Here is a 24,295-nt window from a genome sequence, read left to right as displayed (position 1 = left end):
ACATGCTGCTTCTCCAGGAAAGAACTTCATTTTGTTTGATTTTATTTAGCGTCGCTTTTCTGCCACTTTTGACTAATTGCGATTATGAGGTTGGGTGAAATTTGTGAAGGGACACCCATGCCCGGGGCTCGAACCCGTACCCCTGGCGTTATAGTACGCTGTGCTAACCACTCCCCCACGGAGGTCGGCGGAACTTCATTGAGGGCTGTTTTTTTCAGAAGAAGAAGCACATGAGGCTATTACTTTAAATATTAAATTTATTGTTTTTAATGGATATAGTACAGCCAAATTAAGCCTAAGATTTAAGGGGAAGACACAAGTTGAGGTTTGAATTCAGGATTTATTATTTTTATTTTATACTGCTGAAAACGAGCATACGTGCATAATACATCAGTAACATATGATTGAAAAAACATATAACTACATTCAAAATTACGCATGAACACAAATACATTGAGATTACTACTTGCTGAAATATAACATACAGGTCAAATGGCAACTATTGGCCTTGCGCACATAACAAAGCGCAACTTGTATCGGCGACATAAAAATGCGATTTTTATCAGCGGAAACCATTCGTAAAACACTTCACCGTGCTCGTTGGCTATTCAAACAGAAATTTTATGTTTCGCAGCTTTTTAATGTCCACAAGAAAATCGAACTTTAGCATTATCGATCAGATCCAACTCGTGTAAGTGAACTATGTATTTGTCTTTTCACTGCTGTTACTTCATCAATCAGAGATTTCCACATCAGGGGCGCCAACTTTTGTAAACCATTGAGTGGGCTCAAACACTTTAGTTAAAAGTTGACAAAAATCTTATAAATCCTTCCTTCTGTGTATCATGATGCACACAGAGATGCTTACTTATCTATCCTGACTGTTTTTTGAGTCTGTTATTTACTGATTTCAATAAGCAATCCACCACGAATCATGATGACAAATGCGTAATCATAATATCAACAACAAATTATTGGGTGGGCTTGAGCCCCACGGGCACACCTAAGTTCCACCACTGTTCCACATTATATGTCACTTTTTCTTTCTATGCTCGTATTTTAAGAATTGCTATATTCAATTTGTCCAATGAGAGCCTGTGGATCTCAAAATAGAGCTTAACGAAATGCATCTAATTTTGGTTTAATTAAATGTAATTAATATGTTGTATTTTCGTCATACAGTTTGATTTATTACTTCGTCATCCAATAAATGCTATTGGGCATTCATTTTAGTAAACTGTTGATGAGAATATTTCCTGTTATAAATTTGAGAAAAGGTTTATCAACCTTAACAGTGTAGTGGTTAGTGTAATATAATAACCTTTCTGTACACAGTTTTTGTTTATTGATAGCTTTTTGTTTATTCGGGTTTGTAGTTTTGATCTGTTTAGTGGCAATGTTTTATAAAGATAATAATTTTGACTCTAAATTTACCCTTATACCCCCTAAACATAAACTTATGCATTTGGAAAATTCTAGATAAGCCTCAGTTTAGTGGTAAAAAGTTGAATTATTGTATATGATTTTAATGGGTATATATAAGCTTTTAATGTTTTCTAGTATTAATTTGTCTGTGGACACAGTGCTGTGTTTTCGTACGAAGCGTTATAATACATGAAACTCATCAAATACAGTCCGAATACCTTCTCAAATTACCCTATATTGATTTTCCCCTGCACTTCTATTTTTCTGTCCTTGCACTCCAGCGAAATTGATTACTTATTATTATTATTTTCAAATATCGAAATTGATTACTTATTATGATTATTTTCAAATATCGAAATTGATTACTTATTATTATTATTTTCAAATATCGTACCAAAGTTTGGAACAAGACCAATAAACTCTGATACTAAGTCTCGTTTTTGTATCGATTTTTACAAGTCCGTTTTGGTCTCTGCACGTACCATCCAGTGCTGTAGTCCCAATATTTTCATAGGGTATACGATAAGTTTCGTGAAACTTTAAGTGAAAACCATGATTTTGATTATTTTTTTATTATGTTTCCATTTGATACATGGGTGAAGTCAATTAACTTCAACAAAAAATGCCATTCAGAGTAGAATACTGATATGCCCATAATTAGCAGAAAAGAAGCATAATGCAATAGATTTGATTTGATTTGATTTATTTTACTTCGCTTTTTGTGCCACTTTTAGCTAATTTGCGAAGATGGGGATGAGTGATGATATCATGAAATTCATGAATGGACATTCACAAACATCCATGCCCAGGCCAGGATTCGAACCCAGGACCTCTGGCGTCGTAGCGCGATGTGCTAACCACTCCACCACGGGGGCCGGCTCATGTTGCAATAGAGTTGGCATTTTTAAAATAAAGTATGGTGTCGTATGTCAATAATGTTTTATATTTAAATATGAAAGAATTACATTTAATTTAATTATTATTAAATACATGAAAGGAATTAATTTGTTATTTCAGATATTATACCTATAGTAAAGTAGCAAACTAATTCTTTTCTAATGGTTAAAAATGTTAATAAATTACGAAATTGTTGAAATAGTCTTATTTTGTTCAAATTTTAGTTTAGTATTTGCTTTCCATTAACACAAATCAGTTAGATCCCATAGTTACATTGCCCGACCCTGTGGCCGAGTGGTGTCGACCTCCGTGGCGAAGTGGTTAGCAGAGCGCGCTACAACGCCAGGGGTTCCGGGTTCGAGTCCCGGGTAAGGCATGGGTATTTGTGATTGTCTGTCCTGAAAAAGTCCTGAAATAGAAATGTGAATGAAATGATGTGAGTGAATGTGATGGGGGAAGTTTCCGCTTAGGGGGCTTTCCTTAAAAAAAAAAAAAAAAAAAAAAAAAAAAAAAGTGGTTAGCACATCGCGCTGCGACGCCAAGGGTCCCGGGTTCGAATCCCGGTCGGGTATGGTTGTTTGTGAATGTCCATTCATCAATTTCATAATTTCATCACTCATCCCCATCTTCGCAAATTAGCCAAGAGGCACAAAACGCGAAGTAAAATAAACTAAATCAATCAATCAACTACAACTATAGTTACATTGTCTTGCATTCTTGTTTTGCTTTTATTGCACGTATATTGGTATTGTTGTAAGTCTGTTAATGGTCTCTTGGGGAGACAGAAAGCATTCACACTCACAACCACCCACACTACTGTGTATGTGTGTTTTCGATATTATCCTTAGTAAAGTATGTTTGAAGTCAAAACTAATTCCTTATCATTTGTTGTTTTAAGAAAAGCTCTTCCCCGAAATTGTTTTTTTTAGGGGGGTTGAGTCCAAGATCCCCCCTGTCCCCCACTCCAGGATTTCGCAACATGTACCGCCTTTTACCCCTGACTTCAGTCCTGGTACAGTGTGATCCATGAGTATTACCGTGCAAATTGTCAATGACTATATTCATTAAGTTTTCTCTCACATCCTACGTGTTTAAGTGATGGATTTTTATGTATGCTGGTCCAGAAGTTGCCAACAGCTTGTTTTGAGTTTTCTTTTAATTCTTGAACCCCTTATTGGGTCAAATAAAGTGCACGAACATGGTGATGGACAATTTGCATGGTAATACTCATGGATGCCATGGTACACTCTCCAATTATAACACCTTTTGGCCTAGCTTTCCTAAAACAAAAGAAAGATGTGGGAATGTAATATAAAATAACCCTCCTACCGAAGAAGAGAATCAACCTACGAAATCTGTCGCTACTGCTTGTCGTCAATCTTGGGAATCACATAGGATCATGGATGGGAAGTAGAGTTGGGAACCGTGGACCCATCCACCATGGCTTTGGTTGTCCTCAAGGTATTTGTTATTTGGAACGGTCGGGCCATCAAGCTATTTGGACTCTTGAATAATTTTCACAGCACACGCCAAAGACGACAACCTGTCCGGCATTTTATTGAGGCAATCAATAACCGTTAAAACTCACCGGTTGAAATTAAGTCTACCAGGAGGCCAGGTTTTCGTGAGATCTTTTTCTCCAAGCTTGTATAACTTGTTTGTGTTTCCTAAATTGCTGTACCTTCAGTGTTGCCCGGTGAGGGAGTTTATTAGAAGAATCACTCATGTGTGGTTTTGTATGTTGACAGTGGCGGCCATTGGGTTCCAAAACTGGACAAGATGCAAAAAACTGAAGGGGCAAGGACAGTTTACTTTCCCTTGGTAGATAAGGTTTAGCATAGTGCGGGGGCAGAAGTGGCAAAAGGGGGATGGAGGCAACTGCCCCCCCCCCTAATCGCCGCCACTGTATGTTGCCGCTCTACATACCAATGGGTGAAGAGTTGCGGTGTTTGGATAGGTTCCAGGGATGGAGCGAGTAGGGGATTTTTTAAAAAGAGGAAAGGCAAGTAAGGTACTTTACGCCCTACCACAGAACAGTGCTGTCATTTAAAAATAGCTGCTTCAATTTGAAGTTATATCGTTCCTGCTACCAGGGTCGCTTGTAATGATCAGTGCCTTATAATAATTAACGCAAATTAGAATGAATGACACACAATTACATGTGTGATGTAATTGATGTCCACTTACCTAACGTGTGTGAAACACTCAACTTGAGCACAAATCCATGATAAATGCATAGAGTAAACCTCTCATCATCTCGAAATGTAATCGTAAGTATTCCGCTACGGGAACGTGTTGTCTGTTTCCAATATTCTAAAGAGGTGAATAGTTCTTTCATAAAACCCTCATTGGGCACGTCAACATTGCCTGCTGTGGCTTAGGAAAGAAGCAAGCGCTTTGAAACTTCGGTCCTTATAAACTGACAACGCAAACCATGCAGCAATATACCTGATTTTATACCTTCATAGAATATGTGGAAAGTAATTATGGGAATGATAAGTATTATGCGAGTATTTATTCTTCCACACTACAATCCTAATGAAATATTGCCAGGCATCGTGCTAAATCTTTCCATGCAATTAGTCCATTGTAATCCAAACTGAGGTCACTTCACAGTTTTTCGTTCTAATATAGAATTCATTCATTCCTTTATTTTGAACCTAACAGCTTTAATGCCGTTTTTGTCCATTACAATACTCATATAAAATGTACATAATTGTTTTACATTAAAATTATCAGTCTTTCCCCCCTATTTTACTTATATTAGATTTAAAAAGAATAGACTTTGCCTTTTACAATTGTATGTTACACTTCCTTAAAAACGATAACAAACTATAACCAATCCGCACATCTGGATTAACAACCAAACTTAACAAACTTGTTGGAAACTGAACCTTTAGATTATATAAAGTTTTATACAAGATATTTCTCTCTCTATTTTGTTTTGAGCATTCCAGTATTATATGTTGGGTATCAGCACTTTCCCAGCCACATTCACATTTCTTATTGTTCGTTATTCCAATTCTGAATAAATGTTGCCTAGTACACAAATGGCCCGTTCTCAGTCTATTAATTAATACAATTACATTTCATGTAGCACTTACATGATGAAACCATGGTTTGCGTATTTTGAATTCAGCAAATGGTCTGTATGATTCTCCAGCTGTTGTAAGTTCATTTCGACACCAATCAAACCATTCATTCAAAATTTTCTTCTTTACTCTTGGGAGAAGATCCGTATAGTATAATGTTAAGTTCGTAATATTTGGAAGAGACACTGCTTTCTTTGCACATTCATCTACATGACAATTGCCTGTAATATGTATTATTACTATGTGCTTTGGCCCAAGCGGTGGCTCAGTCGGTAACGCGTCTGACTACCATGCTAAAGGTCCCGGGTTCGATCCCCGGCCGGTTCAAATCCGGGAACTTTTCTAACGGTGGAAGCGGCCCCGGCGCCCACACAGCGTCGAATAACATGGGTACATGGGGGAAACCCTGGGGGGTAAAGGCGGTCAGGGGCGTGATGCTGATCACATCACCCCCACTCACGACCGGATCAAGAAAGTGTGGGGCGTTACCCCCACACCCCCTATACGCCTTCATGGCGTGGTGCTATGCACAGGGGAACACTTTACCTTTACTTTTACCTTTTTGGCCCAAGTAAACTCAATGGTTTTTCCAAATTTTTGTATTGTTTGGACTAATTGTATACAATTATTAATATAAGGGGATAATTTGTAAAGACTCTTGTAAGAAGATTTAAGCGCCTGTAATACACCTTGCGAGTCAGTTAGTATTAAGAACTTTCGGAAATTTAATTTTTGGTAAATTGCGTAAGATTCTGCTGTAAATATTGAAGTCTTGTGGAAGACGAAATAATAGGTCTGTTTTATGTTGTGGATCGTACACTGCACATCCAACTCCTGACTCACTTTTAGATCCATCTGTGTATATGAAATAGAAACTTTGCTATTGAGTAAAATATTCCGATATGTGCGAATAACGAGGGAAATTAATATTATCCAGAGAATGTTGAGAAAAATCTAATGGAAAAGCAGGTCGTGAACGCATCTGTAGAACATCCTGGTATTCTTGACAAAACGAATTGAGGACTAAGAGTGGTAAACGTTGTAAGTGCCAAAAGCGAAAGTGTTGGGAAATCTCATCGTTCAGCACATCATCCCGTACGAACATTCACACTAGTGCCTTTTTACACGCCCTTTGAACTACTTAGAGGGCTACCAGCAACTTTTCACGTTTACCACATTATCAAGCATGGCACATTTGACAGTTGAACGTGGAAAACGGTGTTTGAATTCTTGTGGCACTTACAGCGTTTACCAATTTCAGTCTTCAATTATACAATTGTATCCACATGGCAGCTTTTCTGTTTGTTATTCTGATATAGAAACACGCCTTGCTTGGTTGATTTGATTGCTTTTGTATTATTAGATTAGCTACCGACCTTCATCAAAGGTTCAATTCCATCATTCACCTGAACTGACTGACAAAGACCAAAAAAAGTAAGACACGATGTGAATGTTCCATCTGAAGAAGACTCAGAGTGAATTATTTTCACTTCCTATTTATATTAACGGTGGAGGCACATAGTGGTTCGGATCCCACTTTAAACTGTATGTCCAGTCCCAATTAGCCTTACTGTGCATAAAGTGGACTTAAAACACCAAATCAACCAACCAATCTATTTATATTAACTGATATATTCCAAGTTTGTTTTAGAAGGGAAAATATTAGAAAATCTTCCTGCTCGAAGCCCGAGATGCATGTGTAGAAGGTAGTGTTCTCATTGTTAATGTCATGATTTTGCCGAGTATCACATCTGTGTTTTTGTAGAGTATATTTTCTACAAGCAAATACGAAATTTGAAGGTGTCTGTGTTGGTTGAACTGTTGATTTCAAACAGAACAAGGCAGACAACACTTCTCTTGTTGGTTTGGAAAGTGCAAGGCTCAATAGCCAACTTCTCGCTTATTGTCTGCTAGCCTGTGGTGCTGGTGCCAACATAAATCGAATTAAGTATGGGCTCTTAAAGTACGAAATTCAATCGCTTTAAAGGCATTCCAAGTTAATTGCTAGAAAGCACCTTTAATTACACACAGGCTGTTCCCCTGTATTCCGCTGCAGGAGAGGAAAAAAGAAGAAAAGAAACTTCATAGCAAATTGAGGACTTCTAAATTGGAGCTCCGTTACAGCGCAAGGAAAGGAAGTATGTCGCCGGCATTATAGCAAGATGGTTGGATCCGTCGTCATAATGGAGTGATGGGCAACATATGTTCAGTTTGTCAGTCAAGGAAGAAAAAAGCAGTCAAACCGCATACGGTGCTCAGAGGTCGCGTAGCTTGATTAATATGCTCGAAGGTGTTGAGGTTCATCCTCTTTGATTATTCATATCAACATCACTTAAGGCAAAAAGTGCTCCAGACGAATTTTGATGCATCATACGAACGGGCAGCTATTTTTTAAAGCCCCATAAGGCTGTACATTGAAATATCAACGTGTTGTTGGTGGTTGTGGCAGACATTTTTTCTGTTCTGATTCTTCTATTAGTTGCGCTACTAACAGATTTCAACCGGATAACTTCGAACTTTTTATGTCAACAATCTCGAGTAATATATTTTAGTTAATGACGTTCTTGTACAAATTAATTGCCGGACATAGCGAAGTTGCTTCAATAAACCTCGAGTCAATTAATTTCCGCAAACGGAAGAAATAACTTCAACTTCAATATAGCATTCTATATAATATCCACATTTCTCGGGATTTCTTGGCAGCTATATGAGGTACATCTAAATGCAGCTTTTTGTAATTTGTAAGATTGCACCTGGCCCGATGGTGCTTGATATACTGTTGTAGGCTTAAAGCTGATTGTCGTAGCACATCAAGAAGACATCAACTGGATTTTATCTTGCGTTTTCCGGGTAGTATTTATTAATTTATTTGAAGGGAGGATGAGGGAGAATCTTCCCCCCTCTGGTTGTTAATATTTTGTACGGGGGAGGACTATATATTCAATTTTTGTAATATCCCGATACTTCAAGTAAAGTTACAATCCACCCACCACTTCATTGAACATTTTCCAAATACCACACTGCACACAATAAAAGTATATCTGAAATACCATTTAAACAACATGTTATGTACATCTACCTTAATTACTTCTTCATTCCGTAACAAAAAAAGACAAGAAAAACAATGCTACTTCCACAATTCTTCGTCGTTATTGTGCGGCACCATAGAAAGTATCGGCAACAGATATTCGTCATTCCATATCTTTGACCTGATTACAAATACATTTGTTTTATTTAGTTCATTTATATGAGAATTTATATTATTTTTTTATATTTACACAGAGATCTACAGAGTATTTTTTCTTGATTTAATTGTAGTTTTTCGTCTGAAATATTCAAGGTGAAGGTAGTAGCAACGTAGGAACGATGATGCTGCGTTGATTTTACAATGAAGAAAATATAAATTTAAAAAAATGCATTTTCGAGAGAGGTAAACATGCATTCTGTGAATATGTTGTAGTGTTCACTCAAAACTATCTAGCATGAAGCACTTGTGTATTATTAATAGTTTAATAATAATAATATTAAAGCAGTACGGCTAGAGCAATCCCGAATGATATAATAGTGCCTCACAATTTGAGGACATGACCTTTTTATATCAAGTACTGTAAACAAAATACTTTATACGCTAGCTCGCTTGATGGCGCTAATGATCGATAATAGTTTGAACATGGTATTTGAGTAAAAAAGGTATTTCTAATTATCTGTAATAGCAAATTAGTTGCTGGAAAATAAAGGAAAATGTATTGTCTCTGAGAGAGAACATCTGTATCGCACGAAGCTAGGATTTGAATCAATCAAACTTTTATCTCTTAAATTTAGATAATATTGATATTTCTGATATATAACACTGAAGACTGCTAATCAATCTGTGAAAATTGTCTTTATCGCTTGAAGTTAATATTTGTCATATTTTTCAGTTCGTAAACTTGTCATTGTAATTTCCCTAGTATCGATTAAAGAAAAAATACTGTTCCTTGCCACTTGAGGCAGTGTTTCAAATTATGTATTTTGATCGATTATGAGAGATATGTATTCTTCTATGGGTTCAGAAGAGATGAAAAATACATTTGTAATCTTGCTCTGAGCTTTTAATTAAGCCATTAGGCCATGAAATTAGAGAGCTGGACAGAAGTGAGCGGGTGCCACATACGAGAATGACAAAGCAAGTAATTGAAGCATGTCTGGTAACGCTCACCATGCACTGTTGGACGTCCAGCAGGGCCGTCGTTAGGGAACGCGAGGCCCTGTGCGAATTGTATCCGCGAGGCCCCTGTATTATGAAAATTGAAAATATCGACATCATTTGTTTTTCGTAAAATTCTACGCTAAATCAAGCATGGTTAATAGTATCATGTAATCATTATCTATTGTTATACCCACGCGGTAAAGAACTTTTCTTAATGACTTTTGCTGATTGAGACCTCGTTTTTGCGCTATAAACCCTAGAATAAATATCCTTTGTGTTTGCAGTCATGTACTGCAAATTTATTATTTAAAAGCCGAGTCTGCTGCCAAGCACGTGTCAGGAGCAAGAATAAACCAGAATAAGCGTCAATTTTACTCCTGTCACGGAATTCGTCTGCTAACCAACGACAGACGAGTGACCTAAGTTTCACAAATTGACAACCCAAAATGAGTTAACGCGTGTAACATAATGCGTGTACCAGTATTTTTATTTTATATTAATTGCAGTGTCATTTTGCCAAAAAAATGCAAGTTTATGTAACAGCAGAAAAAGAACGTGGCAGCAGACACTACCTTACTCGTATTTAAAACCGACTGTCACTCACCTGAGTCTAGAAGCAGAAGCAGAACTAATCTATCATCTGGTGCAGAAGATGAAATACACTCTTCCTCGCAATTTTTTTACTATATTGCCACCTGGATCATAGAAGAGTTAAATTTAAGATCAACACTGCCACTGGCACTCACGGCTGCAACTAATCACCAACAACAACGCTAACACTAAACCCCAGGATTTTGCCATTATTTCCGTTTATCCATCGCGGCGGAATTTGAAGCAAACTGTATTTAGAGGTAGTAACATTTTTTCGAAGTCACCCTTCTGGCTTTTTAAAAACGCGCCCCCCTTCTTTTCTTTTTTATAGCCTTTTGGAATCCTGATTAAAATTTACGAAATCTGTCTCGTTCCCAAGATATGTCATTTCGAACATTCGCGATTCTAAATACCCGCACGCACTACTGTCTCAAACAAGAATGACAAGGAAGGTAGAGAATGATTTCATTGACTTGAAACTTGTTGGGGCTTACGCATAGTTGTAGAATCTGGCAAAATCTGCAAACGCCCCTTCTCTGGGAGGGTTTGTCAGGAAATAAAAATAAAATATCTCCAGATCTTTATTTCTATTCATCTGCGGGGGAACATGCCGACCCAAGGCCCGTTGACCTACTCACCGCCTGCCTTGAGAGGCTAACTAGACCGCTAACCACTATGCTACGCGGGAGCTATCTTCACAGTAATAGGTATGTTTAAATTATTATTTTTTATTTATCTAAAGTAATTTTTTTCTAATTTCAACTACCATCGTCGTCACAATCAGCCCAAAGAACAGAAAAGTGCGTCTTCTTATCATTTGGTGCCCATTTGCGTACTTGTTTTAGGCGTTTTTAGTGCCTACCATGGACGTCCACAGGATTTTTTCCAGGGAGGGGCAAGGAAGGTATTTTTTTCCAGGGGGGCAAACGAAGACAAATTTTCCCCAAAAATAGTATTGTTCCCTAAAAAACATTGCTTAAATTTGAATTTATGGTGTCCAGGCAATAATTAACACATATTATTGTGGCTAAAATGAAATTATATGTGTGAAATACATATTTTTGGTTGACTTTCATTTTCCAGAGGGGGCCACGCCCCCCCTCCTTGCCCTTCCCTTTCGGACGCCCATGGTGCCTACAAATCCGCACCCATACTCAATACTTTCTGAAACGAGAGCGTTACGTGCTGTGCACTACTTGAAGTACCAAACACTCGAAGACAGTTTCATATTACCGGCAGAGAAACCTTGCTGTGGTTGTAAACACGGTGTGGCTTGAAAAGAGTCCAAGCGGATGGTCCTTCAGGACTTTGATGCCGCCTCGTCTTTTAATCTTTTCTCAAATTTGCCAGATTGTAAATTCCAAGTGCTGGGCGGCACATCCTCAAACGTGTTGTCCCTTGGCTTGAAGAGTAGACAATAACCATTTTATGGTGCCTGACCTCTATCGAGCAATAATATATGACAGGAAATCGAGGAAAGTTGGATTCACAAATACCTGTTCCTTGTCGGCGAATTCTGACTGATGGCTTGACAAGAATGGACACTGTTGTCCGTTACGAAATATTCAACTTTGTTATGGTGAAATTTTTCGTTTCACAGGAATTATGTTTTCTGTCTCTTTTGTTCCCTCTATTCGAATGTAATGTTGCTTGCACGGACAAGAAATTAATGAATTACTGATTTAGAAGCGCGAGGCCCCTCAAAGCATGAGACCCTGTGCGGTGGCACGCGTCGCACACCCCTAACGGCGATCCTCCAAGCGTCAATCTTTCCTCCAAAGGAAAATATACCATTGTCTGATCTTTCCGACAAACATTAATGCCATTTATGTATCATGTAGATGGACTGTAAAACAAGAATAGTCTATACATTGTCATAAACACCAGCATTTTTTATTCGGCATTGGATCGAATACTAGGGTGACATTTTTACATAGCTGATGAAAATCAGCCGAAATAGACGAACTTGATAAGACATATTTTGACATATTTTACAATTTTCGCGTTTTTACAACATATTTCTTCAATTTTCTCGTAATGAGACATATTTCTGAATAATTTCATAATTGTCTTGCTATAATCGGTTATTTTATAATTTATTCTTCGTACCTTTAGCGCAACGGACAGTTCAGATTATCGATGGCAGGATAAGGAAATTACGAACGAAGAAATTAATAGAAGATGCTGTCTTTTCTTCACAAAAAGTAAAGAACAATGGCCACCTTTTTTTCATAGCGAGCTGCCAATTAAACTTTAGTTTCCACGAAAGTTTAAATCGGACATAATAGTAAATGAAACAGGATAATTGCAGTGAACCTCACGATGTTTTCAGTATTTTCCCCTACATTCTAAAGGGATTCTGACTTCATTTAATACCCTATCTCCCACCCTAGTCGATCTACCCTGGAAGATACTGACATCCCGTGTAATGAGAAATTCGAAAGTACTGTTTGCATATTTTTGGTTTTACTGGGAATATTTCTGCATTTTCTGACATATTTTTAATTTTTCATGACATATTTTTCCATTTTTATGACATAATTACATACATATTTTACAGTTTTATATGACATAAAACCCCAGGCTCAGCTGTGAGCAAATACGCTTGTACCGATATGGTAACACCGCAAATTATGTCGGACGTCTCCTTTAGTGACATCAAGTTTTTCCAGAACTGAAAAGGACCAATTGTATCGCCTAAACAGAAAATTCGATCAAAGCATCCCACACCTAATAATTTAAACTTCGAAAGCTGGTTGTGTTACAATGTGATATAAAAAACAAATCCGCAACGAATGTTGCATTTCGTTCTGTTGTTACCCTTTTCAACTGTGAGAAACTTGTGTAATCATCTCCACACCTTTTGGTATTCAGATTCTTGTGAAGTTCATACCTTTACATTTATGAACGCAATTCAGAGAAAATTATTATTTTAAACTGCCACTTTCATCCGCGTTGCGAAACGGATCACCCTGTGCAAACTTCACAGATTAGGAGGAGAATCAACCTGCCGGTTGGAAGCTGGTAGTTTGCATAATCAGATGCGCTGGTAACTTGCAGTTTAAAGTCGAGAGCACGTAACGCTAGCGTTCGCTGTTACATATTTACGCAGCGTTATTGTTTTGTTTCCTGTCACATTTCCATTTCTTCATCCCATCAATTGACATGGGAAGAATCGCGTGTACTGGCTGGGAAAATGGCAGATCGTGTTCTCTTGGGGCCAGATTATTTGCATTTGCAAATCAACTTATGTATCACAGTTGAGTAGCGAGATTGGATTTACTGGATTTGCATGAAATTGCAGGAAAAAAATCTACATAAATCCTTCCGTTCCTTTGTGTAGCAAGTTTTTTCTTTCAGAATTAAAGATTCTACAAGGTTCTTGAACAATATTTACAACTACTAGAAGTAGCTTCTGGGCCTTGAATTATGAACTGCTAACTGTGACAGTTTCTAATCCCATTTCAATAATTATGGCCTCCCCGATGGCGCAGTGGTAACGTCGTCGCCTCGTAATCAAGGGGTCCCGGGTTCGATACCCGGTAGAGGCACAAGTGGTTCGGATTCCACTTTAAACTGTAGGTCCAGTCCCGATTAGCCTTACTGTGCATAAAGTGGACTTAAAACACAAACTCAACAACAACATTTCAATAGTTATTACATTTTGGGATAGGACATGTATGGATAGGACTTAGAACTCAAACTTTACAGCGGATTACACTGGCAGTGGGTCCAGTCGCCAGAGCCTCGCTTCTGGGGAAGTCGCTTCATCCTTCAACGATTTTTTTGGACTCCGTGGATCAGGGACATCGTTTGATTTCTCCCAAATATTGCATGGCTTGTAGGAAATTTTACTTAATATATTTCTAAAAAATTCAAATATTTATTCATAGAATTGCATTTTGACTTTACTAATCGGAAAAACAAGGAAGCAAAAGGGCGAAAAGACAAGAAATCAAACGTTTTTTTTTGTTGTTTTTTTCAAAATCGAGAACTTAGCAGATACTACTGTGGTTTCAAAACTTACCGGGTTTAGGAATGCCAGAGCATAAGTTATTTACCCATATATAACAAGAAATCAAAATTCACGAGAAATATTTGAACTCGTTTTTCCAAAATATGCGGTGTATAGCTATCTCCAATTTTAAAACGTGAATTGAATTAATTTTCGATGCGGAACTTAACGTGGCACTACTTTATATATGTGTGTTTCATACATTATTATTGTTACATATCGTTGCACCAATGCCGAAACCACAAATGTGCTAAATATTACTTTGAGATAAAAGCATTTTAATATTCAAGATCCTGAGGTAAAAACAGGTTTTACCTTTGGATAAATGTTGCCACGCCTACGTATGGCTATTTATTAGCTAATACAAGTTTGAATCTATCAACATAAAGTCTCAGAAACTGCACTAGGTGAAGAAGATGCAATTTGAACATTCATGGTTTTGTCACTGGTACGACTATATGTAAAATATATAATTTACAAGCTCTATTAAATTTTGTTTTTAATTATACAGAGTAATTCAAAATCAATGGTGCAATTTTACACAGTTGTTATGACGTTACTATTTATGATAGAAAATCAGACAAGGCATCAATATAAAGAACTCTGAAAGGTTTAGCGGGCTTATCCTGCTTAGCCGATGCTCCACCAGGATCGCCAGTGTCGCAAAATGTCTGTCTAATGACCAGTAGAAGGCGTATTGTGTGTTGGAGCTATCGAGAACTGATTCAATTACAATGGTGCAAGACATTTCCGCATGAGTTTCGGTAGTAATGCGCATGTTTCACCCTTTCGAAAGATTTGCCAAACTTACAACTGCGAATTGTTAGTGCCTTCGAAACTGTTGACAACGGCTTGCTGTCACGTACATAGCAAGTACTTGATTATCGTTTGGAATCCACGTTACACGTTGTTCCCATGTTGAATCTTTATAATGTGAGTCATGTGAGCAAAACTTCCAGTGTTCTTCTTTATATCGTATTGATGTCTTGCCTGATTATCTATCATACATAGTAACGTCATAATAACTGTGTAAAGTAGCACCACTCATTTTGAATTGCCCTGTATATCTCCAAATTATCTCCCTAAAATATCAGTCTAGAGTCTAGTTAAGTCCCTGGCCTGTATGAACATACGTTCACAAAATATATTAAGAGGTTCTATTATATAAGGAGTGAATCTCGCGAAGTGTCGAAAGGAATGTTTGCATTGGAACAATTGAAAGCAAGTGAAGAGGTTGAAGGGGAAGGGGAATGGCCAAGTGGAGGATCAGATAGCACTGGTCGACCGTGAATTACTCCCACATAGTTCACGCATTGAGAGACACGACTCGCAGAGTTCGTGATCCTGAGTGAAACTGATCGAGAGTTTTGACGTCATGCTCACCGCAGCAACGAGATTAACAGATCGCTCTGCTGGGACTCCGTAAACGATTGAATGTTGAAAAATTGGTTTTTACGTTCGTTTCAAAAGGCCACTTCTTTTAATGATGCAGATCAATACTTAATATTATTTGTAATAATTCGCAGACACTGTATACACAGAACTCGAAATGCATCAAATCAAGGTTGTTACACTTTTGGTGCATGAATCGACGCAGCCAGCGGGGCGGGCTCGGGGGCTGAACCCTCCCAGAAATCCTACAAAAAATTAAATTTAAATAGTGTGTAGTGGCAATAATTTATACTTCCTTGGCAGGATATATTTTGTATAATAAGTTGTAATATAAAGGATGAGCCTCTCCACTCGAAATAGAATTCTGTCTACGGGCCTGGCCCAGTAAAACGTCTAATTTTGGTTTCTTTGAAATGATCGCGTCTGATCTCAAACGTTACTTTTTTTTAGCGCACCGTATGGAGAAGAAGCTGATGCATCACTGGCAGGTTACGGACTCAATATTACTGTGTCAGATGACGCATTGTGGGTTCTGTGTGTACCCCATTTGCTTGGTGGATTGTATTGGAAGAGCCCCATCTACTATTGCAGGCATTGGAATGCTTGTTATTCACTTAAAGAGGAAGAGATAAATTATTGTTTTCCCGCTCCACTGAACAATACAACCGGAAACTATTCCTTACATTGCTTCAGACGCCAACGTTCCGTTTTCACGGTCATTGCATGATTTTTAACCTCCACGGTAGCGGCGTAGCGAAACTAATTACATCTTCTTTCACGATATAATCTTTTATATGATTTTATCCACTATTTGATTTGTTCATTTATTAACCATCTAATGCAGCCCTGCTGGAAACGGTGCGTTTAAGCGAAAAGGCAACTCCAGATTATCGACCGCTCACTTGCCGGAATTAATATTTTATTACTTCGCTTCTGATAAAAGCGCGTTGTGCAGTCACACATATTGTTTCTATATGCACTTGTAAATTATTTGTTTTCTTTCCTGTATCTTCTAGATGGAGCATAGGGCACTGAGGAAATTCCTCCCTCTCATATTGTTTTTTTCCCCACAACTTTTATATATTCTCTGGCCATTGATCTTCTCCTTTTATTTTGTGGGTTCCAATTTAGCGCCTCTTTTGGTCTGCTATCATTTCCTCTGACTGTGTCGAAATTTTGATTTGGATTATCGGGAAATATGTTTTGTTTTGATTTTGAAAACATTCTAAAAATAATGTTAATTGTTCACTCTCTCTCACAAACGGTTAATACTTAATTTGTAAAAACTTCTTTTCACACAATTAGTAGTTAATTGGTGAAACCTCGCTGCATAGCAAAATTGAATGATTCGGAACAAATTTGTTGAACTAGAAAAGCTGGCTTCCGCGGTAAAGTGGTTATCACAGCGCGCTACAGCGCTAGGGATCCCCGGTTCGAATCCCGGCCTGAGCATGTGTTCTTTATTAATGCCCTTTCATCATATCATCACTCATCATCACGATTATCCAAAAATAACAGAAGAGGAAAGTAAAATAAACCAAATCAGACAATCATAGAAAACATCTTCGCCTTGTAATCAAGGGGTTCCGGGTTCGATACCCGGTGGAGGCACATGGTGGTTCGGATTCCACTTTAGAACTGTAGGTCCAGTTCCGATTAGCCTTACTGTGCATAAAGTGGACTTAAAACACCAAATAAATCAAAGAAAAGTATCTTCGTTAATATTTTTTATACTTTTCCATGCATTCATATAATTACATGTAATTTCTCATAATTTTTTTCCTCAAGATTTTATTATTTTTGCTCATGCATTAGAAAGCAGGGCTGCCGATTCGGTACGTCCTTGTACCTGGCGTCTCTGTAGATTACTTGTAAAGTTCTCGCTCTAGCACTGATGTCTGCGGACATGACTAGATAAAACAGCGAAGATGCTGCGTAATGTTGATGTTACCTGCGCTGCTTTGTTTTACACTTTGGAGTATCATTCTGTAGCATCAAAAGTCTCCATTCCGCAACAGGACAGTCGAATAATGCACAGAGGGAAGGGGAAGGAGACCGGGGAAGGGGGGTTAAGCATCAAGATTGACGCCATGTTTGTGTTGCATATTCAAGAGTCTTCCGCAACCTGCATGATCAAGCAGTTCCTTTTTAATCCCAGCAGCCTTGATGCGGTCGTACACCTCGAGAGAGCAAAAATCCAATACTTATTGTTGAGGTCACTGGCAGAGAAACTCTCTTATGAAGATCTTATGTCCTTCGGTGTGTGTGCAAGTGGGAGGGGAAGCGTGTGTTGCGTGATATCACACTTGACACGGGTGACTGGTCGACTGTCTTTATGCATGCAATTAAAACAACATGCGACACTCCTCAAGTATGTGACTTCCTTGTTTGTAAAGACAATGCATCAGCAGAAGCTGAACTGGATATTGCAATAGAGGATGCACAGGAAGAATTGTTATGGTGTGTTTTAAGGCACAGTGATATTGAAGAGGACAATCAGATCATCCAAATTTTTAAAAAAGATTCTCTCTAATCCATTGCATTTAAGCTTAAACCCAGCAAAAATAATAAAATTGAACTTTTCGGGATATGTTCAATTCAGTTCCGATGAAATGCGGGGGAAGGTGTTGCCCTCATTCAACCAAATGCTATTGATAAAAACAGTCATGGGCGACCACAGGGTTTTTCCAGGGAGGGACAAGAAAGGTAATTTTGCAAAGGAGGGCATTTTCCCCCATAATAGTGATGTCCTCTCAAGAAATACTGCATCAGTGTTCCTTCAACGCCCTTATAATAATTAACATAAATTACTCTGACTGAAATGAAATTATGTGCGAAATATATACTTTTATAGAGGACATTCATTTCCCAGGGGGGCCATGCTCCCCCTGCCCCCCTTCCGGACGTCCATGAAAACAATGCTTGTTATGCAAAACGAGAGAAAGATAAGAACTAAAACCTCGCATCTTTTATGGCCATAATTCCGTAGAAAATCTTTGAATATGTTGTATATGGGCGTCTCAGGTTAACAGTCTAAAGTTGCTGTACGCTAGTGAATGAAATTTCTTCAGTAGCCGATGACGCTCAGAAACACGGGAACATCTGGGTAACCCATAAGCCACAATGTGTGACAACGTCAACCGGGCTGCATTGGCTCTCTCCGGGGCACTTTCGAGTTCCATTCGATACAGAGCTGGTGATCGTGTGAATTGAAAGTTCGTTACAGGCCGAAGAAATGGAGTCCCATATATACACGTCGGACTGCTCTTAAATCTGGGAACACACGGGGTTGTGCTTCGATGTGGCAACAGCGCGAATTTCTGCCACCCGCCTAATTTCATGCCGTGCGATAGGTTGCACCACAAGAGTTAAAGGTGCAACTTTTCTCAAGTGTGTCATTGTGGTTAAATCTGTGCGTAAATACAAAGGAGGGCGTCTTCGGACGCAACACAAGACAGAGCGTACTTTGTCAAAGTTTTTATTTTATTTTTGCTCCTCCTAACTGAGATACTTGGACTGTATGCAACGTGGCAACTCGTTGTGTAATTCTGGTTGCATAACTTATGGTTTTCGGCCCGATTCAAAATTCAAATGGCATGTTTATATACACACACATTTGTTATGGCACGTGAGTACCGTTAAATAGCTTTTGCTCGTGAGTATACAAGCGCTTAGTACACTCACATCACTTAGTACTCCGGCAGTTTGTTTGTTTATACAGCATGTTTGCAGAGGATACAATTCAACATACAAGTGTATCAATATACGCTGTATAAAACACAACTTCGTTGACACAACTCAACGCGTTGGGTAATTCTGGTTGCATAACTTACGGTTTTCGGCCCGATTCAAAATTCAAATAGCATATTTGGCATATATACGAGGGTTGGGGAGTAAGTCATGGCAACCCAGCAATAATTCGACAATCGAAGGATGTATTAAAAATTCGTTATATACAACTGACAGAGTATCCATTATGGATATTTTGTTGGTAGGAATCATGAAAGAAAACCCAAGCAACCCTGTAATATACACATGTATTAATGTACAAGTTACAAAAAGCTGTTTGATCCTGTGACATACACATGTGAACATGTTACAAAACTTGTCTGATGATGACAAACCTTCGAAATTATCTTCCGCATTGTCCACAGCACGCTGCCATCGATGTGTATCCATAATGGATACTCTTTCAGTTGAATATAACAAATTTTTAATACATCCTTCGATTGTCGAATTATTACTGGGTTGCCATGACTTAATCCCCAACCCTCGTATATACACACACATTTGTTATGACACGTGAGTACCGTTAAATAACTTCTGCTCGTGAGTGTACAAGCACTTAGTACACTCACCTCACTTAGTACTAGAGCAGTTTGTTTCTTTATACAGCATATTTGCAGAAGATACAATTCAACATACAAGAGTATCAATATACGATGTATAAAACACAACTTCGTTGACCGTACAGCAAGAAAATTTCTCCACTTTCTCTGTTTACTTTTAACAATGTTTTCAGACTTTCAGAAGAGTTGTGGTTTGAATATGAAGACGATGTGAAGTTTCTCAAAATCTTGCAGAAGGAATTTAAAGTTGGACATTTTGCACGGAACTAAGTTCAGTCAGAGTTATAGTACATCCGCCGGAAATCTTGCGTACAGGGCAGAACTAATTTGAAGAAAAAACTATTGTTATCCTCGAAGGAAAGGAGAAGCGCAGCGCATTAGTGTTAAAATTTCCAACTTGACAAATTTGCTTAGGAATTTGTGGAAATGAAACGAAGAAGCTCTCGCCGTGTGGATATTGTCGTGGGAAATTTCGATTCGGATCCCCTTGAGAGAGTAAGCTCACTGAATGTGTCATGGGGTTAGTGTACTTTGTCGAAAGGCGTAACTGAGAAGTTCAAGGGCGACGGTGGCACAGGAAGTGCTTGCTTGGGAAAGCGTGCACGTAGAGGGACGTGCAACACACCCTGGCTATGTAAAACACACCTTCACTAAGGCTCGAAGTAACGAACCATTCTCGAACGTGAAGGAAATAACAATGTTGTGTGGTGATATGCCCATGCTCAGTGACCAGCGTACTCGATGCAAAGCTTCTACAAAATAAGTCTGAAATTGGGATTTTTTGTGGTTATGACGTCGATGAGAACGAATGGTGAATTAATGAAGTAGATGGAGCAAACACGATAATGTTTAGGTGTTGCCCACGAGACAAGACTTTGGTCTGTCTCGTCTCGTCTCGAAAATATTAGTTTGTCCCGTCTCGTGTCTCGTCTCGAAGGGTTCTGTCTCGTCCTGTCTCGTCTCGTAAAAGTAATGCAGGATATTATGCCAACAAAAGTTATAACTAGGAGACATCACAAAATATTATTCTCGAAAATGGGTTAAACCTGTAATCACTTTGCTCACTGTAGCTATAGTGAGAATAAATATGATTCCTTAATCATAAGAACATGAATATATCAAATAAGGTTTATTGATTATCAATAGCTAGATATTGTATAGAATCTGCCTTGTTTTTCTAGCTCCCATTCACTCTTTATCCATCGTACACGCAGGGAGCTTTCAGACAGAAGGGACACGCGACAGGCGACAAGCCACACGGGGGTTTACACTGAAGTGACAAGCGACAGGATACCCTTCCGTTCCGTCTATGATAAACGTATTCACCGCACGGGCAGTACGTACCAACAGATCGAGGTGATTCTACCCAATTTGAGCGACACGCAAGAGACAAGACACACGTGGCGCTTTGGTTCGGAAGGTTACGTTTACTGAGGGTTCGTATCCAAGCGAAACATGTTGCTTGTCGCTTCTCTCCTGTGGCTTGTTCAATGTGACAAGCGACACGGAAGTATCACACTGAAGCAACGGACGACAGGGACACTTCAGTTTATAAGTTTATACGAGGGTCACTATTTATATTTTGAGCCTAACAATGAAAAAACAGAAATTTGGCATGGAAAACTGCTTTATTGCTTTTCGAAGTATTCTCCTTTATGGTCAATACACTTTTGCATTCGTTCGAACCATTTGTCAAAGCAGTTTTTCCAATCTTCTTGACACACCTCCATAATATGGTTTTTGAACGCATCAACGGCGTCTTCCGCCGACGAAAATCGTTGTCCACGCAATTTATTCTTGACATTCGGGAACAAGAAGAAGTCATTGGGTGCCAAATCAGGACTGTACGGCGGATGACCCATCAATTCGATTTTTTGACTGTTCATAAAGTCGGTTGTTAGACGAGATGTGTGACAGCTGGCATTGTCTTGATGAAGAATGATCCGACGGCGTTTGTTTGCTTTCCGTATTTGACCGAAGACCTCTGGCAAACAAATTGTTGTGTACCATTCAGAGTTGACCGTTCTACGTTCCTCTAAAGGCACAGTTGCCACATGACCAGTTTTCCCGAAAAAACAGGCGACCATTTGTTTCGATGTGCTTCGAGCGCGAACAACTTTTGTTTGATTGTGTTCATCTTGAAACACCCATACAGTCGACTGCTGTTTACGTTCCGGCTCATATGCATATATCCATGATTCGTCACCTGTTACGAAACCTGCGTTCGATTAGTGAAATTCTGAAGCGATACACGGGTCGCGTGTCGCTTCGATGTGAAATTTCCCTTAGTCTATAAGCAAGCTTTCACTGTGAATTCACTACCAACAGACAGAGGCGACACAATGCACGCTATTACAAAACGGCCCAGTCCGAACGACACGCAAGCGACAAAGCAACACGTGCTGCTTGCCGGTCTAGTCGCTTCCGTCCGGAAGGTTGCATTTATTACTGTGGGTTCATTTCCAAGCGACACTTGTTACTGTCGCCTGTCACTTATTACTCCTATGACTTCAGGCAATTATGTGTTCGTTACGTCAAAGCAGAGTATCTAATTGCACTAGCTTTTTACTAGGTTTTTAGAGCTGCGGTGGTGTAGTCGTTAGGGCGTCTGGCTGCTAGGCGGGAGACCCGAGTTCGATTCCCGGAGTGGGTGAATAAAGTTCGGAATTATTCCGCATTGTCCCCGCATAAAGTAGCTCCGGGGCTCATCAGCCTCATATCAATGGGTGCAGGGGTGGAGCAATCCTGGAGGGCAAAAGCGGCCGGTGTCTGATGCTGATCACTTCGCCTCCAAAATGACCTTTCCCCCACATCCCGTAAATGTGCCTTCAAAGCACTGTGTTATATGCACTTGGAACTTTACCTTTACCTAGGTTTTTAGTGCGAAATCTTTGAAGTTTGCAACCAGCACTCGAGGCAACTGTGGATTTTGAGAAGAGGGTCGCAAATGAAAGAAGGGTCGGTTTGGGCGAGAAACTTTATGACGATTGTCGCCAGTATGGCTGGAACAAGGCCGTAGTAAACAATGGCAGTGACTACCTACCTAAGGATCGTTTTGCGCAAGGATGAATGGAAGAGAGATCTTGGGGTAGCAGATAGTTGCCAGATTGAAAAGATACAAGGACACGAGGCTAGAGTCTGGGCAAATTCGTTACGGACAACGTGTGACGAATTAGGATTTTTCGAGGGGGAATCTTACAGATCTCTATTCATGTAATAGAAGCTGTTTTGGGTTTCCAAAGAAAATGCTTTATTCCGAATAAATAAATATTTGCAATTGATTAGTTATTTTGTTTATATTTTTTCAAGACTTTCGACACGAGACGAGACTTTTCAGGAGCCGTCTCGTCCCGTCTCGAATTTGAAAAAGCATGTCCCTTCTCGTGGGCAACACTATAGCTTAATCCTAGAACCTCTGGTTTCATAGCGCGCTATGCTCACCACAGGGGGTATAGGGTGACACTGGTGTGCTATTGATTGATTGATTTGCTTTATATTACTTCGCTTCTTGTGTCACTTTTGGCTAATTTGCGAAGATGGGGATGTGTGATGATATGATGAAATTGATGAATGAACACTCCCATACATCCATGCCCAGGCCAAGATTCGAACCCGGGACCCCTGGCGTCGTAGCACGATGTGCTAACCACTCCGCCGCGGAGGATGGCTGGTGTGCTATAAAATAGACCAATTCCATCCTTACACACACCCCAATAATTGACATGAGATATTTTCACACAATAAACATTTTAATTTGATAGTCGTTTACACTAGCTAGATTCGCACACAGCCCATAGACAGAGAGATCTGATGAAATAGAGAGACAGATAATAGAGTGAGGGAAAAAGAATGGAATGCAAGATGGAAAGTATGAGAGAAACAGAGGGGAAGCGACAGAGATTCGGAGAGGAAGAGGGTAGGAAGTGGAATGTATAGATGAGAAAGAGACCAAGAGCAACAGGGAAGAGATAGAAAGAGAGAGACCCTAAGAAAATATTTCGACCATCCTGAATCCTAGCCGAGCGAAATTTCCTGATGACCTCACTGAGAAACAAAGAAAATACGAAGAGTAATTGAAGCGGGTGATAGTTCGAAAGAAACACGTTTACAATGCATGGGAAGAAACGCAAGGATAAGCGCAAGGGGTGAAGAACTAGTGATGGTTTCACATTCTCCTCGGACAGTTTAAAGTTTCCATCTTTACCTGGATGCACAGGAGCAAAAAAGCAGGCTCGGAGGAGAGAAACGCGTGTATATTTGCAGGTGATAAAGTACACACCGTAATTACGGTTGTCGTCCATTACTTGTGAGGCATCTCCTTGCGGACACACCCACCGCCATTCGC

The 24,295-nt window shown here is 39.2% G+C and overlaps 2 protein-coding genes across 4 annotated transcripts in view; one reads left to right on the top strand and one right to left on the bottom strand.

Annotated features, from left to right (window-relative positions):
• The window catches only part of LOC146001704 (acid sphingomyelinase-like phosphodiesterase 3b), a 47,310-nt gene extending 42,713 nt beyond the window's left edge, over positions 1-4,597 (bottom strand). Inside the window, exon 1 of the mRNA XM_083139365.1 lies at positions 4,510-4,597. The gene's annotated coding sequence lies outside the window, so the exon portion shown is untranslated. The remainder of the gene's footprint in view (positions 1-4,509) is intronic.
• Rab23 (RAS oncogene family member Rab23) overlaps positions 1-24,295 on the top strand; it is a 353,877-nt gene that overhangs the window by 26,827 nt on the left and 302,755 nt on the right. The window lies entirely within an intron of this gene.

This window comes from Lepisma saccharinum, chromosome 17 (genome assembly GCF_977018435.1).
Source record: "Lepisma saccharinum chromosome 17, izLepSacc3.1, whole genome shotgun sequence".
Lineage (NCBI taxonomy): Eukaryota > Metazoa > Arthropoda > Insecta > Zygentoma > Lepismatidae > Lepisma > Lepisma saccharinum.
This window is presented reverse-complemented; position numbering and strand designations above follow the sequence as displayed.